The following is a 16,253-nucleotide window of genomic DNA, read 5'->3' on the forward strand; positions in this document are numbered from 1 at the left end:
GAGATTACAGGGAATTTATAAGGTAGTGTTTAGTTTTTATCTTAAACTGGTTGAGAGAGGTACAGTCTTTAACATGGTTGGGAAGGTCATTCCACATTCTGGGCCCCTTGATTTGCAGAGCATTTCTAGTTTGATTAAGTCGTACTCTAGGAATATCAAAACTGTATTTATTTCTGGTGTGGTGCTCATGGGTTCTGTTACAACCTTCTATGAAGCTTTTGAGATCAGGATTGGCATTATAGTTTAGCGTTTTATATATGTATAATACACATGAGAGAATGTGCAGTGACTTAATATCTAACATATTCAGAGATTTGAGTAGGAGTACCGAGTGATGTCTGGGGCCAGAGTTGGATATTGTCCTAATAGCAGCTTTGTGTTGGGTAATTAGAGGACGTAAGTGATTTTGGGTAGTAGAACCCCAAGCACAAATACCATAGTTGAGATAAGGATAGATAAGGGAGTAATAGAGAGTCACCAGGGCAGGGCGTGGTACATAATATCTGATCTTAGAAAGAATGCCCACAGTTTTTGAAACTTTTTTTGATATATTTAGAATGTGTCCCTGGAAATTCAGCTTGTGGTCAATGAGAATGCCAAGGAATTTGCCATCTAATTTGTTACAAATTTGGGTATTGTTTATTTTGAGATTTATTTGACTAGAGGATTTATTGCCAAACAGAATATAGAAAGTTTTGTCAATGTTAAGGGTGAGTTTGTTGGCAGTTAGCCAAAGATGGACATTATTTAGCTCAGTATTTACTGTGGCATTTAGAGCAAGAGGGTCAGGACTGGAGTAAATGAAGGTTGTGTCATCAGCAAATAGAATTGGTTTGAGGTGTTGGGAGGCATTTGGAAGGTCATTAATGTAGATGAGAAAGAGGAGAGGGCCAAGTATGCTGCCCTGAGGAACACCAATGTTGATGGGTAGGGTGGGAGAAATTGTATTATTCACAGAAACATATTGGAGCCTGTCAGTAAGGTAGGACTCGAGGTATTGTAGGGAGTGTCCTCTGACTCCATAATGATGTAATTTAAGAAGAAGGTTATGGTGGTTGACAGTATCAAAAGCTTTACGCAGGTCCACAAATAACCCAACAGGGAACTCATTTTTATCAAGAGCTGTATGAATCGAGTTAAGCATACTAATAAGTGCATCGTTAGTGCTTTTTTTGGGTCTGAAGCCATATTGGCAAGGGCTAAGTATATTGAGTTTGGCTAGATATGAGTAAAGCTGCTTGTAGATTAGTTTTTCAAAAATTTTTGACAAGTTTGGCAGGATTGATATAGGTCTGTAGTTGTTAACATCTGTGGGATCACCACATTTGTGGACAGGCGTTACTCTCGCTTTTTTTAGAATATCTGGAAAGGTTTGGAGTTCAAGTGACTTGTTGAAGAGCAAAGCAATAGCAGGGGCTAAAGATCTGGAGGCTTTTTTGTAAATTAAAGTTGGTATCTCCTCAAGGGCACCAGACTTGGTTTTAAGGGAAAGGATTATCTCATTGACGTCAGTGGAGTTAATAGGCTTTAGGTACAGAGACTGTGGATAGTTACCTGTAAGATAGTCCTTAATGTCAGTACTGGAAGATGGAATATCATTTGCAAGGGATGAACCAATGGAAGAGAAGAACCTATTGAACTCAATAGCAGAATCAGAGGCTGAAAGCTGACCATCGTTATTAGACAGGAGAGTCGGTTTGTTATTTAAAGATTTCTTTGATCCCAATATTTGTGAAATTGTGCTCCAAGTTTGTTTAATGTTGCTCTTTATTTGGGTAAATTTATCTTCGTAGTATTTAGTTTTGGCTCGTCTAATTATCTTAGATAGCAATAATGAGTAATTCTTTGAGAATTCTTTGGAGACAATTCCTAACCTATACTTCTTCTCAAGGTCGTGTTTTTTGTTAATGGATTTCAGTATTCCCTTTGTAAGCCAAGGATTGTTAAGCCTTTTGCTTGTGACTTGTTTTGTAAGCCTAGGACAGTGGGTGTTATAAAGGCTAAGAGTTGTTTGTAGAAAAGATTGCACTGCTAGGTTGATGTCTCCTATGTTACCTAACTCGGATACAGTTACCTAACTATAATACAGTTTCTGTGTGCTTTTCTCCTACCACCTCCTTCCTTTTTTTTTTTTTTTTTGCTTTATTGTGTATTTGAAGGTTACAAGACATGCATTGGTTGGTACAAAAAATGCCTAAAGGTTATGGATCTCTTGAAGCTCCTCCGCTTCCGGACAGGAACCGAGGACGCAGCAAGCATTTCCCCTCTGGATCGCCACACTGAGGCGCTGAAACAAAAAACTGGAAGCTCTTGGGTCTCTGGTGACGTCAATGAGCTTGGAACCCAATTCCTTGAGAAATCCCAAGGCACTCTAGCCCCAGGGGCCATGCCTCTCAGACGCTATGGGAACAAACATATATATATATATATATATATATATATATATATATATATATATATATATATATATATATATATATATATATATATATATATATATATATATATATATATATATATAATATTGAACCTAGAAGCCAGAACGTCGTACTTGGCCTACTATGCAAGGCCCGAGTTACCTAATATGCCAAGTTTTCCTGAATTTATATAATTTTTCTAAATTATTCCTTATGAGATGATAAATCTGGAAGATGAATGGAACGATTATTGCGAAGAACAACACTAAAACTAACTAAAGTTTAGAGGAACTAAACAACACTCCCACAACCAGATAACACTCTAAGGATGGCCTTACACTGTCATCTGACTTAGAAATGGCGAAGGAATTTAATAGCTTCTTTTCATCGATTGGTGCTAACCTTGCAAGTAAAATCCCACAGACTCAGACACATATCAACACATATCTCTCAGGCAGCTATCCAAACTCTCTTCTCCTTTCACCAGTCAGCCCGTCAGATGTTGTGTCCATCATACACTCACTAAAAACCAAAGCTGGGAACATCAGTGAAATACCATCCATTGTATACAAGAGCGCCTCCCACGCCCTTGCGCCACCTATAGCTCTGCTGTTTAACAAATCCCTTGAGTGTCATACCTTCCCTGATATCCTTAAAAAAACAAGAGTAACGCCAGTTCATAAAGGAGGTAATCCGGCAGACATAAACAACTATAGACCAATATCGAACCTACCCATACTATCAAAAATATTTGAAAAAATTATCTACAAACAGCTCTACTCCTATCTCGTAAAATTCGACATTCTTAGCCCCTGTCAGTTTGGCTTCCGCTCTCAAAAGAGTACCAACGATGCAATTTTTAGTCTCCTTGATATAATTTACTCAGCTCTTGACAAAAATGAGTTTCCAATTGGACTCTTCATTGACCTGAGAAAGGCCTTTGATACTGTTAATCACGATTACCTCTTAAGTAAACTCCATCATTATGGAATCCGAGGCCATGCACTGGACTATATCCAATCCTATCTTAGTGATAGACACCAATGTGTAGCCATCAATAATATAATCTCTCCCATTCTACCAATAACTGTTGGAGTGCCACAGGGCAGCATCTTGGGACCTCTTCTTTTTCTTATATACATTAATGATCTGCCTAATGTCTCTAACATTCTGAAACCTATTTTGTTTGCTGATGATACTACCCTCATCTATTCCAACCCCAACCCACATACACTAAATAATGTTGTTAATAATGAACTAAAAAAAGTCCACTTATGGATGTCAACCAACAAACTAACACTTAACATAGAAAAGACCTACTACATCCTATTCGGAAGCAAATCTACAAATGCAATTCAGCTTCAGATTGACAATGTAAACATTAGCAATAAAAATGATGGAAAGTTTCTTGGCATATTCCTAGACAAGAGACTCAACTTCAGTACCCACATACAACACATAACTAAGAAAGTCTCTAAAACAGTTGCTATACTCTCCAAAATCAGATATTATGTTCCTAACTCTGCTCTCATCTCTCTATATTATGCACTAATCTATCCCTATCTCAACTATGGTATCTGTGCATGGGGTTCAACCACTGCAAACCACCTCAAGTCCATCATCACCCAGCAAAAATCTGCTATCAGAATAATATCAAATTCTGCTTTCAGACAACACACAGCCCCCTTGTTTAACTCCCTAAACATGCTAAACATAATCTCACTCCATAAATTCTCTTGTGTCAACTACATTTACAAAACCCTGTTCTTAAATGCAAATCCTTGTCTGAAACTCTTCTTGGACAGATGTAATAGGACCCATTATCACCACACCAGAAATAAATATCTCTTTGATATCCCCAGAGTTAAACTTAATCTGTGTAAACACTCTATGCAAATAAAAGGACCCAGTTTATGGAACTCACTCCCTACTGAATTGAAAAGCTGTCCAACTTTTACATCATTCAAAATCAATACTAAAAAGTACCTAATTTCATCTTCATAGTTTTTCACTTTTTGCCTTATAATTGCACTGTATCAATTGCTACCCAATCTCCCAACCTTTATGTTCCCAATCTGAACATCTTTACCATTGTGATCATTGCTGTCTTATATGTGCTGCCAATCTGTTGTATGGTGTTTATAAATCTTGTTTATCTGTATCTTTTGCTACCCAGTCTCCCAATCTTTATGTACCCAATCTGAACATCTTTACCATTGAGATCATTGCTGTTTTCTTATATATGCTGCCAATCTGTTGTATGGTGTTTATAAATCTTGTTTATCTGTATCTTTTGCTACCCAGTCTCCCAATCTTTATGTACCCAATCTGAACATCTTTACCATTGTGATCATTGCTGTCTTATATGTGCTGTCAATCTGCTGTATGGTGTCTATTAACCTTGTTTAAATAACTAATCAAGCTGTCAATGTATTCAATCAGAGCTTTAATATAACAATGTGCTTTAATATACCTACTTATCTCTCTCATCTCATTTTTCTCTTGTAATGTATCTTTATCATTTATCAATTCTGATTGAAATTACCTACTTAAAATTATCTGCTAGATTAAGGACCTGCCCGAAACGCTGTGCGTACTAGTGGCTTTACAAGAATGTATATACTGTACTATCCAATGTATTCTCACAAACCCAATGTACCTTCTTGTATATATATAAATAAATAAATAAATAAATAAATAAATAAATAAATAAATAAATAAAGAAGGAAAGTACAGGAAAAAGATATGAAATAAAATGTGACCAACAACTACTGGCCTTCTTTAGTGATTGTGGTATATCTGAAAACCTGAACCCGACCAATGCCAGTACTTAAAATAACTCTTTCAGTGCCTGAGCCTAACCTAACTTAATCTAACTTTGTCCAAGGTGCTGTCTCTGCCTTACCATTTACCTAATGTTTTCTCATTCATATAATTTCCTAAATAATCCGTCAAGTCTCCATGCACTTATGCAAGCATCTACCTCAGTTTCATTGTAAAATTTTACTCTTAAATCTAATCTTACCCTATTCCATTTAATTTTTAAATTTAATTGTATTGATTTATGTCATTTATTGAAATCAATTATTGATCTCATTTTGTTCTCTTAATTAAGTTCATACTAATTATAGGTTAAAAACTAAGCTAAATAAAAAAAATTATCTTTAAGATTATTTCACTTTACAATTATCATTTGTCAATTTTTTTATATATTCATCTTGACAGTCTACTGATTTTTTGTTCTCTCCACCAAACTTGTGTATCCTCCATGGCTATCTAGTAACAATACAATACAATACAATACAATACAATTTTATTTAGGTAAGGTACATACATACAATAAATATTTACAAGGATTGTTTAACTTATAGGTATAGCTAGTACATACAATGCCTAAAGCCACTATTACGCAAAGCGTTTCGGGCATGATAAACTTAAATGACAAACTTAATACTAATTGAGCATAATGAGTAGAATGAAAACAAGAAATGAAAACATAGATGAAAAAGCAGCACAAATACAATTATGTCGACAAACAGCGCTCTTTAAAGAAAAAAAACAGACATTGGTTGACAATAGAAGGGTAAGGTAGGTTACAGGGAATTTATTAGGTATAGCTTCGCTTTTAACTTAAACTGGTTGAGAGAGGTACAGTCTTTAACATGGTTGGGAAGGTCATTCCACATTCTGGGCCCCTTGATTTGTAGAGCATTTCTAGTTTGATTAAGTCGTACTCTAGGAATATCAAAACTGTATTTATTTCTGGTGTGATGCTCATGGGTTCTGATACAACCTTCTATGAAGCTTTTGAGATCAGGATTGGCATTATAGTTTAGCGTTTTATATATGTATAATGCACATGAGAGAATGTGCAGTGACTTAATGTCTAACATATTCAGAGATTTAAGTAGGGGTACCGAGTGATGTCTGGGGCCAGAATTGGATATTGTCCTAATAGCAGCTTTGTGTTGAGTAATTAGAGGACGTAAGTGATTTTGGGTAGTAGAGCCCCAAGCACAAATACCATAGTTGAGATATGGATAGATAAGGGAGTAATAGAGAGTCACCAGGGCAGGGCGTGGTACATAATATCTGATCTTAGAAAGAATGCCCACAGTTTTTGAAACTTTTTTTGATATGTTTAGAATGTGTCCCTGGAAATTAAGCTTGTGGTCAATGAGAATGCCAAGGAATTTGCCATCTAATTTGTTACAAATTTGGGTATTGTTTATTTGGAGATTTATTTGATTAGAGGATTTATTGCCAAACAGAATATAAAAGGTTTTGTCAATGTTAAGGGTGAGTTTGTTGGCAGTTAGCCACAGATGGACTTTATTTAGCTCAGTATTTACTGTGGCATTTAGAGCAAGGGGATCAGGACTGGAGTAAATGAAGGTTGTGTCGTCAGCAAATAGAATTGGTTTGAGGTGTTGGGAGGCATTTGGAAGGTCATTAATGTAGATGAGAAAGAGGAGAGGGCCAAGTATGCTGCCCTGGGGAACACCAATGTTGATGGGTAGGGTGGGAGAAATTGTATTATTCACAGAAACATATTGGAGCCTGTCAGTAAGGTAGGATTTGAGGTATTGTAGGGAGTGTCCTCTGACTCCATAATGATGTAATTTAAGAAGAAGGTTTTGGTGGTTGACAGTGTCAAAAGCTTTACGCAGGTCCACAAACAACCCAACAGGGAACTCATTTTTATCAAGAGCTGTATGAATCGAGTTAAGCATACTAATAAGTGCATCGTTAGTGCTTTTTTTGGGTCTGAAGCCATATTGGCAAGGGCTAAGTATATTGAGTTTGGCTAGATATGAGTAAAGCTGCTTATAGATTAGTTTTTCAAAAATTTTTGACAAGTTTGGCAGGATAGATATAGGTCTGTAGTTGTTAACATCTGTGAGATTACCACATTTGTGGACAGGCGTTACTCTCGCTTTTTTTAGAATATCTGGGAAGGTTTGGAGTTCAAGTGACTTGTTGAAGAGCAAAGCAATAGCAGGGGCTAAAGATCTAGAGGCTTTTTTGTAAATTAAAGTTGGTATCTCCTCAAGGGCACCAGACTTGGTTTTAAGGGAAAGGATTATCTCATTGACGTCAGTGGAATTAATAGGCTTTAGGTACAGAGACTGTGGATAGTTACCTGAAAGATAGTCATTAATGTCTGTACTGGAAGATGGAATATCATTTGCAAGGGATGAACCAATGGAAGAGAAGAACCTATTGAACTCAATAGCAGAATCAGAGGCTGAAAGCTGACCATCGTTATTAGACAGGAGAGTCGGTTTGTTATTTAAAGACTTCTTTGATCCCAATATTTGAGAATTTGTTCTCCAAGTTTGTTTAATGTTGCTCTTTATTTGGGTAAATTTATCTTCGTAGTATTTAGTTTTGGCTCGTCTAATTATCTTAGACAGCAATAATGAGTAATTCTTTGAGAATTCTTTGGAGACAATTCCTAACCTATACTTCTTCTCAAGGTCATGTTTTTTATTAATAGATTTAAGTATTCCCTTTGTAAGCCAGGGATTGTTAAGCCTTTTGGTTGTGACTTGTTTAGTAAGCATAGGACAGTGGGTATTATAAAGGCTAAGAGTTTTTTGAAGAAAAGATTGCACTGCTAGGTTGATGTCCACTATGTTACCTAACTCGGACTCCCAGTTGACATTATCAGCAGCAGTTATAAAATTGTCTATAGCAGTTTCATTGTGTAGTCTAAAACGTATCACTCTTGACTCAAGAGGTGGTTTGCTAATGTTAGTTAAGAGAAATGTGGGGTAATGATCTGTAGTGCTATCGGTGATTATACCTGAAGTAAGCGGAGAGGTTATGTTTGTCCAGATGTGATCGAGCGTCGTGGCTGTGCTATCAGTGATTCTAGTAGGTCTAGTGATTAAGGGTATGAGGAAGCAGGAATTCATACAGTTGAGGAAGCTAACAGCAGTGGGGTGTTCAGGCTCGCAGAGGTCAATATTAAAGTCCCCTGCGATAATTAGGTGGTTTTTGCTCAGTCTGCTATCAAGTATTAGATTTCTAAGGTTTGAGTTGAATTCGGACACATCAGTGTTAGGAATTCTATAAACTGCACCCACAGTCAGGACAGACTCGGCACCCTTGACTCTGAAGCTGGCGAAGATATACTCCCCATAGCAGTCTCTGGTTCTAATTTCTTTTAAGCATGTTAGTTCTTGGTGGTAGTAAAGAGCAGTGCCACCACCTCTCTGAAGTTGACGACAGTTGTGAATTGCTGAGTAGTTAGGCATGTTAAAGAGCTGAGTAGTATCCTCTTTCAACCATGTTTCAGTAAGTATAATAAAAGAGAATTTGTTGTTAATAGCTTCAATCAAGGCACTAACATCATCGAAGTGTTTACCTAGGGATCTAACGTTCAAATTGATTACAGAGATATTGTGATTATGAGTTAATACATTGTTTACATCATGTGCTGCAAAATATCTGCAATTTAGATCATTAAAGTGATAATTGTCATAGATAGTGGATAAGAGGTTAAGTTCAGGGTCTATACTTGTCTGCATAAAAAAAGCTGATTGCAGGAAAAACAAGGGAAGAAAGGCAAATAACAAGGTAGAAATAAGCTATAAAATAGGGAAAAAGATGTACACAATACAGAACAAAGCAAACTCAAAAGGGGCTTACAGGGGTACAATGGAGTAAGGGAGTATGGCTAGGCTAGGCAACCTAGGTAATAAATGAGATTAATGAAAAAAACATATAAACATGGACTATACAAAACACAAGATATAGAAATACAAAACAAAAATATAAACAAGACTAAGCAATACAAAAACAAATTGAGCAAAAATGAAAAATGAGGTAGATTGCTTACAAGTATTCTCAGGTACACTGTAAGTAACAATTTGCAATTTGAGATACAGGCAAAGCCAGGGGTACAATGGAGTAAGGGAGCATGGCGAGGCAAGGCAACCTAGGTAATAAATGGAATCAAAGAAAAGTTGAATAATAAGCATAAGCAAATTTAAGCTAATGATTATTAACTATAAATAGTTCAGTTATGACTGTATAATTAATAAGACCTGAAGAACTATTTATGCACTCAATTAAATAATTTCAGTAAATGACTAGTTAAGAGTAAGTTAAAAATTAAGTCAGAAAATGAAACAATGAGACTTAGGAAACCTAGCCCCACTAGTTGACAGAGGGTTAATTAAGTTAATTCACTGGGAGTGATAATGAGCTGAGACAAACCACATTGGGAGAGGAAAGCGTTGAGGTTCTCTTCTTTAGTAATTGTGAACATTTTGCCCTCTGCGGTTTTTCTCACCTTTATCAGTCCATCTCTAACGAAGCACTGATGAATCGCATCTGGGTTTTGTTGACGGATTTGACGCAGGCGGTAGAGGAGGTGCTGTCTGTTCCTAGTCAAGCACTCGTTGATGTATAATCCCGTCCGTTGGGCTACAGCTGTCCGGACTAGATTGGATTTCGTGAACTGGGAAGACAGCTTCAGGCGAATTTTCCGTTGGTTTTGACTTGATGGATTCTTTTTGCCTACTCTGTAGGCAGCAATAACGTCAGATTTGTTTAGAATGAGCTGCAATTTGTCTTTTATGAGATCCAGAGCTAATTCGACACAGTTTTCACCATCATGTTCCACAGGTATATCTTGGGACGACACTATAACAGTGTCTAGCAGCTTTTGCTGGTCTTGTTCATCCTGGGAGACAGAACGCTGGGCTGAAAATGTACTGATACATGCAGTCATTTTGTTGAGAGCTTCCTCCTGTTTTTTAATGGCTTCATCAGTTTTCAGAAGGTTGCTTTCCTCACGGAGATCATTTAAATCATGCTGTAGTTGGTCTTGGCTTGCCTTGCAGTTTCTAATTTCCTCGCGGAGGAGGGTTATTTGTTGTTGTTGTTGTTGTTGGAGATTAGCGAGGATCGCTAGATTCTCATTTAGAAGACTCAAAATGATAGCATTTTGAGACACGAGGACTTGGCACAACTTTTTGAACCACTGATTCTCGGCCCAGTTATAGAATTCCGGTGAAGGACCGGAAGCTCGCTTGAGTTGCTTATAGTGGGATGCTAGCATGTCCATAGGAGAGGGTTGAGATGTCTCTGCTCCCTTGCTCAAAGGGGTGGAGGGGAGGGCAGCACCGCCCTTACCGCCCAGCACCGGAATAACCTTTATTCTACCTCTAATTGTTTCAATTCTTTTGTTTACTTGCATTTATTGTTGTGTTTTGCCATAATTATTCTCTAATTTTAGTAGACTTAATACTTTGTAAGCTCTTATTGTATTGTTATATTATTATATTGTTGTGTTTTGCTATAATTACTTTCTATTTTACAGCAGATTTAGTTTTCATCTGTTCCTGTAATTGCTTATCTTATTGTATTGTAACATTATTTTATCTATATGCTTACTGATATTGATCCTGATCGAAATCTTCTCTCTCATATCCACACAAATCAGCACATTGATCATCATTATTGCAGGTATTACACAGCAAATCTTGCAAAAAACAAACTCCTAAATAGCACCTGCTTATCAGTTTACAACCAAAATGTTAGGTCACTTGGTAAACATTTTGATGATATAAATGCACTACTCACAGCACTAGGTACTAATTTATCATTCATCATTTTAACGGAAACTTGGCTAAGTAATGACTATACCCAACTCTACAATTTAGCTGGTTATAAAGCCATTCATAACTGCAGGCCTAATAAAAAAGGAGGTGGCAGAGCAATATATTACAAAGATACCTTCATCTGCAATAGTGTCATTAGTGATAGAGACGACTATTGTGAATATACCTTTGCCAAGTTCTCTAGTAAAACCCTTAAATCCTCTCTGACTATCGGTGCCATCTATAGATTTCCTAATACCAACATAGCTTTATTCTCAGACAACGTAAGGAATCTTATCATAAATAACAATCTCAATAAAAATCACATCATTCTCGGAGGTGATTTCAATATTGACCTGGGTCTTCAAAACAACCCTCAAGTTGACTATTTCCGTAACAGCATGCACTCCTGTATGCTAATCCCCACAATCACCAAGCCCACCCGAGTCACTCAAACATCTGCCACTACCCTGGATCACCTATGGACTAATATAACAGCTCCCCTTACATCTGGGGTAATCTATGACAGAACAACTGACCACTATCCTACCTTCCTCAGAGCAAACATGGACACATCACCACCAGAAACCAAGAAACTTTCATTCAGGCTACACAGTGAATCAGCTTTAGGCAATCTCTCTAATGCACTTCACAATATTAACTGGGAATCTGAATTTAATAATTCACAGGATATAAACTCATCAACTAACCTCTTTCTCTCCAAAACTCTAAGCCTCTACAACACTCACTGTCCCCTCCTTACTAAACAAGTAACTGATAAAAGAAAAAATAACCCGTGGCTCACAAGTGGCATAATTAAATCAATCAACAAAAAACATGAATATAAAAAGAAATTTAGGAGTGGCCTAGTTTCAAAGGAAGTAGTTAAAAGGTACTCATCAGTGCTTACCAGTATCATAAGAAAAGCAAAACTTTCATATTATGAGACTAGATTCAAAGAAGCAAAAGGCAACATGAAAAGCACATGGAATACCATCTCTAATATCCTAGGAGCTAAACAACACTCCCACAACCAGATAACACTCTCTAAGGATGGCCTTACACCGTCATCTGACTTAGAAATGGTGAATGAATTTAATAGCTTCTTTTCATCGATTGGTGCTAACCTTGCAAGTAAAATCCCACAGACTCAGACACATATCAACACATATCTCTCAGGCAGCTATCCAAACTCTCTTCTCCTTTCACCAGTCAGCCCGTCAGATGTTGTGTCCATCATACACTCACTAAAAAACAAAGCTGGGAACATCAGTGAAATACCATCCATTGTATACAAGAGCGCCTCCCACGCCCTTGCGCCACCTATAGTTCTGCTGTTTAACAAATCCCTTGAGTGTCATACCTTCCCTGATATCCTTAAAAAAACAAGAGTAACGCCAGTTCATAAAGGAGGTAATCCGGCAGATATAAAACACTATAGACCAATATCGAACCTACCCATACTATCAAAAATATTTGAAAAAATTATCTACAAACAGCTCTACTCCTATCTCGTAAAATTCGACATTCTTAGCCCCTGTCAGTTTGGCTTCCGCTCTCAAAAGAGTGCCAACGATGCAATTATTAGTCTCCTTGATATAATTTACTCAGCCCTTGACAAAAATGAGTTTCCGATTGGACTCTTCATTGACCTGAGAAAGGCCTTTGATAATGTTAATCACGATTACCTCTTAAGTAAACTCCATCATTATGGAATCCGAGGCCATGCACTGGACTATATGCAATCCTATCTTAGTGATAGACACCAATGTGTAGCCATCAATAATATAACATCTCCCATTCTACCAATAACCGTTGGAGTGCCACAGGGCAGCATCTTGGGACCTCTTCTATTTCTTATATACATCAATGATCTGCCTAATGTCTCTAACATTCTGAAACCTATTTTGTTTGCTGATGATACTACCCTCATCTACTCCAACCCCAACCCACATACACTAAATAATGTTGTTAATAATGAACTAAAAAAAGTCCACTTATGGATGTCAACCAACAAACTAACACTTAACATTGAAAAGACATACTACATCCTATTTGGAAGCAAATCTACAAATGCAATTCAGCTTCAGATAGACAATGTAAACATTAGCAATAAAAATGATGGAAAGTTTCTTGACCTATTCCTAGACAAGAGACTCAACTTCAGTACCCACATACAACACATAACTAAGAAAGTCTCTAAAACAGTTGGTATACTCTCCAAAATCAGATATTATGTTCCTAACTCTGCTCTCATCTCTCTATATTATGCACTAATCTATCCCTATCTCAACTATGGTATCTGTGCATGGGGTTCAACCACTGCAAACCACCTCAAGTCCATCATCACCCAGCAAAAATCTGCTATCAGAATAATATCAAATTCTGCTTTCAGACAACACACATCCCCATTGTTTAACTTCCTAAACATGCTAAACATAATCTCACTCCATAAATTCTCTTGTGTCAACTACATTTACAAAACCCTGTTCTTAAATGCAAATCCTGCTCTGAAACTCTTCTTGGACAGATGTAATAGGACCCATTATCACCACACCAGAAATAAATATCTCTTTGATATCCCCAGGGTCAAACTTAATCTGTGTAAACACTCTATGCAAATAAAGGGACCCAGTTTATGGAACTTACTCCCTACTGAATTGAAAAGCTGTCCAACTTTTACATCATTCAAAATCAATACTAAAAAGTACCTAATTTCATCTTCATAGTTTTTCACTTTCTGCCTTAAAATTGCACTGTATCTATTGCTACCCAATCTCCCAACCTTTATGTTCCAATTTGAAAATCTTTACCATTGTGATCATTGTTGTCTTATATGTGCTGCCAATCTGTTGTATGGTGTTTATAAATCTTGTTTATCTGTATCTTTTGCTACCCAGTCTCCCAATCTTTATGTACCCAATCTGAACATCTTTATCAATGTGATCATTGCTGTCTTATATGTGCTGTCAATCTGCTGTATGGTGTCTATTAATCTTGATTTAAATTACTAATCAAGCTGTCAATGTAATCAATCAGAGCTTTAATATAACAATGTGCTTTAATATACTTACTAAGCTCTCTCATCTCATTTTTCTCTTGCAATGTATCTTTATCATTTATCAATTCTGATAGAAATTACCTACTTAAAATTATCTGCTAGATTAAGGACCTGCCCGAAACGCTGCGCGTACTAGTGGCTTTACAAGAATGTAAATACTATAATAATAAATAAATAAATAAATGTTTATTTAGGTAAGGTACATACATACAAGAGATTTTACAAAGTTTGTTGGATTAATAGATAGAGCTAGTACATACAATGCCTAAAGTCATTATTACGCAAAGTGTTTCGGGCAGGAAAAACATTAATGACTAAAGCTTAATACTAATGGGTATAAAGAATAAAATGTGTTGAGAACAAATAAAAATAGAGACAAAAGAGGGGGAACATGGCTGAAAAAGCAGTACAAATACAATTACAAATTATTACAGACAATTACAGACAAACAGCGTTGTTTTAAGAAAAACATACATGGGTTGGCAACAGAGGGGTAAGGTAGGTTACAGGGAGTTAATTAGGTAGTGCTTCGTTTTTATCTTAAACTGGTTGAGAGAGGTACTGTCTTTAACATGGTTGGGAAGGTCATTCCACATTCTGGGTCCCTTGATTTGTAGAGCATTTCTAGTTTGATTAAGTCGTACTCTTGGAATATCAAAACTGTATTTATTTCTGGTGTGGTGCTCATGGGTTCTGTTACAAGCTTCAATGAAGCTTTTGAGGTCAGGATTGGCATTGCAGTTCAGCGTTTTATATATGTATAATACACATGAGAGAATGTGCAGTGACTTAATATCTAACATATTCAGAGATTTGAGTAGGGGTACCGAGTGATGTCTGGGGCCAGAGTCGGATATTGTCCTAATAGCAGCTTTGTGTTGAGTAATTAGAGGACGTAAATGATTTTGGGTAGTAGAACCCCAAGCACAAATACCATAGTTGAGATATGGATAGATGAGGGAGTAATAGAGAGTCACTGAACACGAGCTCAGTCGAATCGTCTCGTGTCCGAAACGACCATACCCCATCCCGGGACTACGGGGACTGGTCAAGTCGTATACTGCAATTTCGGATACCGGGCTAGAAACAACTTCGTTCACTGAGAAGTTTGTACATACAAACCATTCCGTTCGTATATGCGCTGGTTTGTGTTCGCTGTTGTTCCTCCCAAGTCGTCGACTGCAGTTTCGGATAACAACTTCGTTCACTGAGAATTTTATACATTCATACCCTTTCGTTCGTACATGTGCTGGTACATGCTGTCCGCTCGTCCGGCCGGTTGGGGGCCGACCCAACAATATGTGTGTACAATGTACACACAGTCTCACAATGTACTGTACTGCACAATCTGTACTACAATGTTGCAGTCTCCGTGGTGTAGTGGTAAGACACTCGCTTGGCGTTCCGCGAGCGCTAAGTCATGGGTTCGTATCCTGGCCGGGGAGGATTTACTGGGCGCAATTCCTTAACTGTAGCCTCTGTTTAACACAACAGTAAAATGTGTACTTGGATGAAAAAACGATTCTTCGCGGCAGGAATCGTATTCCAGGGACCCTTAGGATTAAGGACTTGCCCGAACGCTACGCGTACTAGTGGCTGTACAAGAATGTAACAACTCTTGTATATATCTCAAAAAAAAAAAAAATGTGTGGATTATATGAACTCAGGGACCGCAGAAGACCTATTGGCCCATATGAGCCAGCTCCTATTTATAGCCACACAAACTCATTCATATACTGTATATGAATGAGTTGGGTAAATATAAACACATTCTAAAGGGACACATTCTAAATATATCAAAAAAAGTTTCAAAAACTGTGGGCATTCTTTCTAAGATCAGATATTATGTACCACGCCCTGCCCTGGTGACTCTATTACTCCCTTATCTATCCATATCTCAACTATGGTATTTGTGCTTGGGGCTCTACTACCCAAAATCATTTACGTCCTCTAATTACTCAACACAAAGCTGCTATTAGGACAATATCCAACTCTGGCCCCAGATATCACTCGGTACCCTTACTCAAATCTCTGAATATGTTAGACATTAAGTCACTGCACATTCTCTCATGTGTATTATACATATATAAAACGCTAAACTATAATGCCAATCCTGATCTCAAAAGCTTCATAGAAGGTTGTAACAGAACCCATGAGCAC

This window comes from Procambarus clarkii, chromosome 18 (assembly GCF_040958095.1).
Source record: "Procambarus clarkii isolate CNS0578487 chromosome 18, FALCON_Pclarkii_2.0, whole genome shotgun sequence".
NCBI classification, from domain to species: Eukaryota; Metazoa; Arthropoda; class Malacostraca; order Decapoda; family Cambaridae; genus Procambarus; species Procambarus clarkii.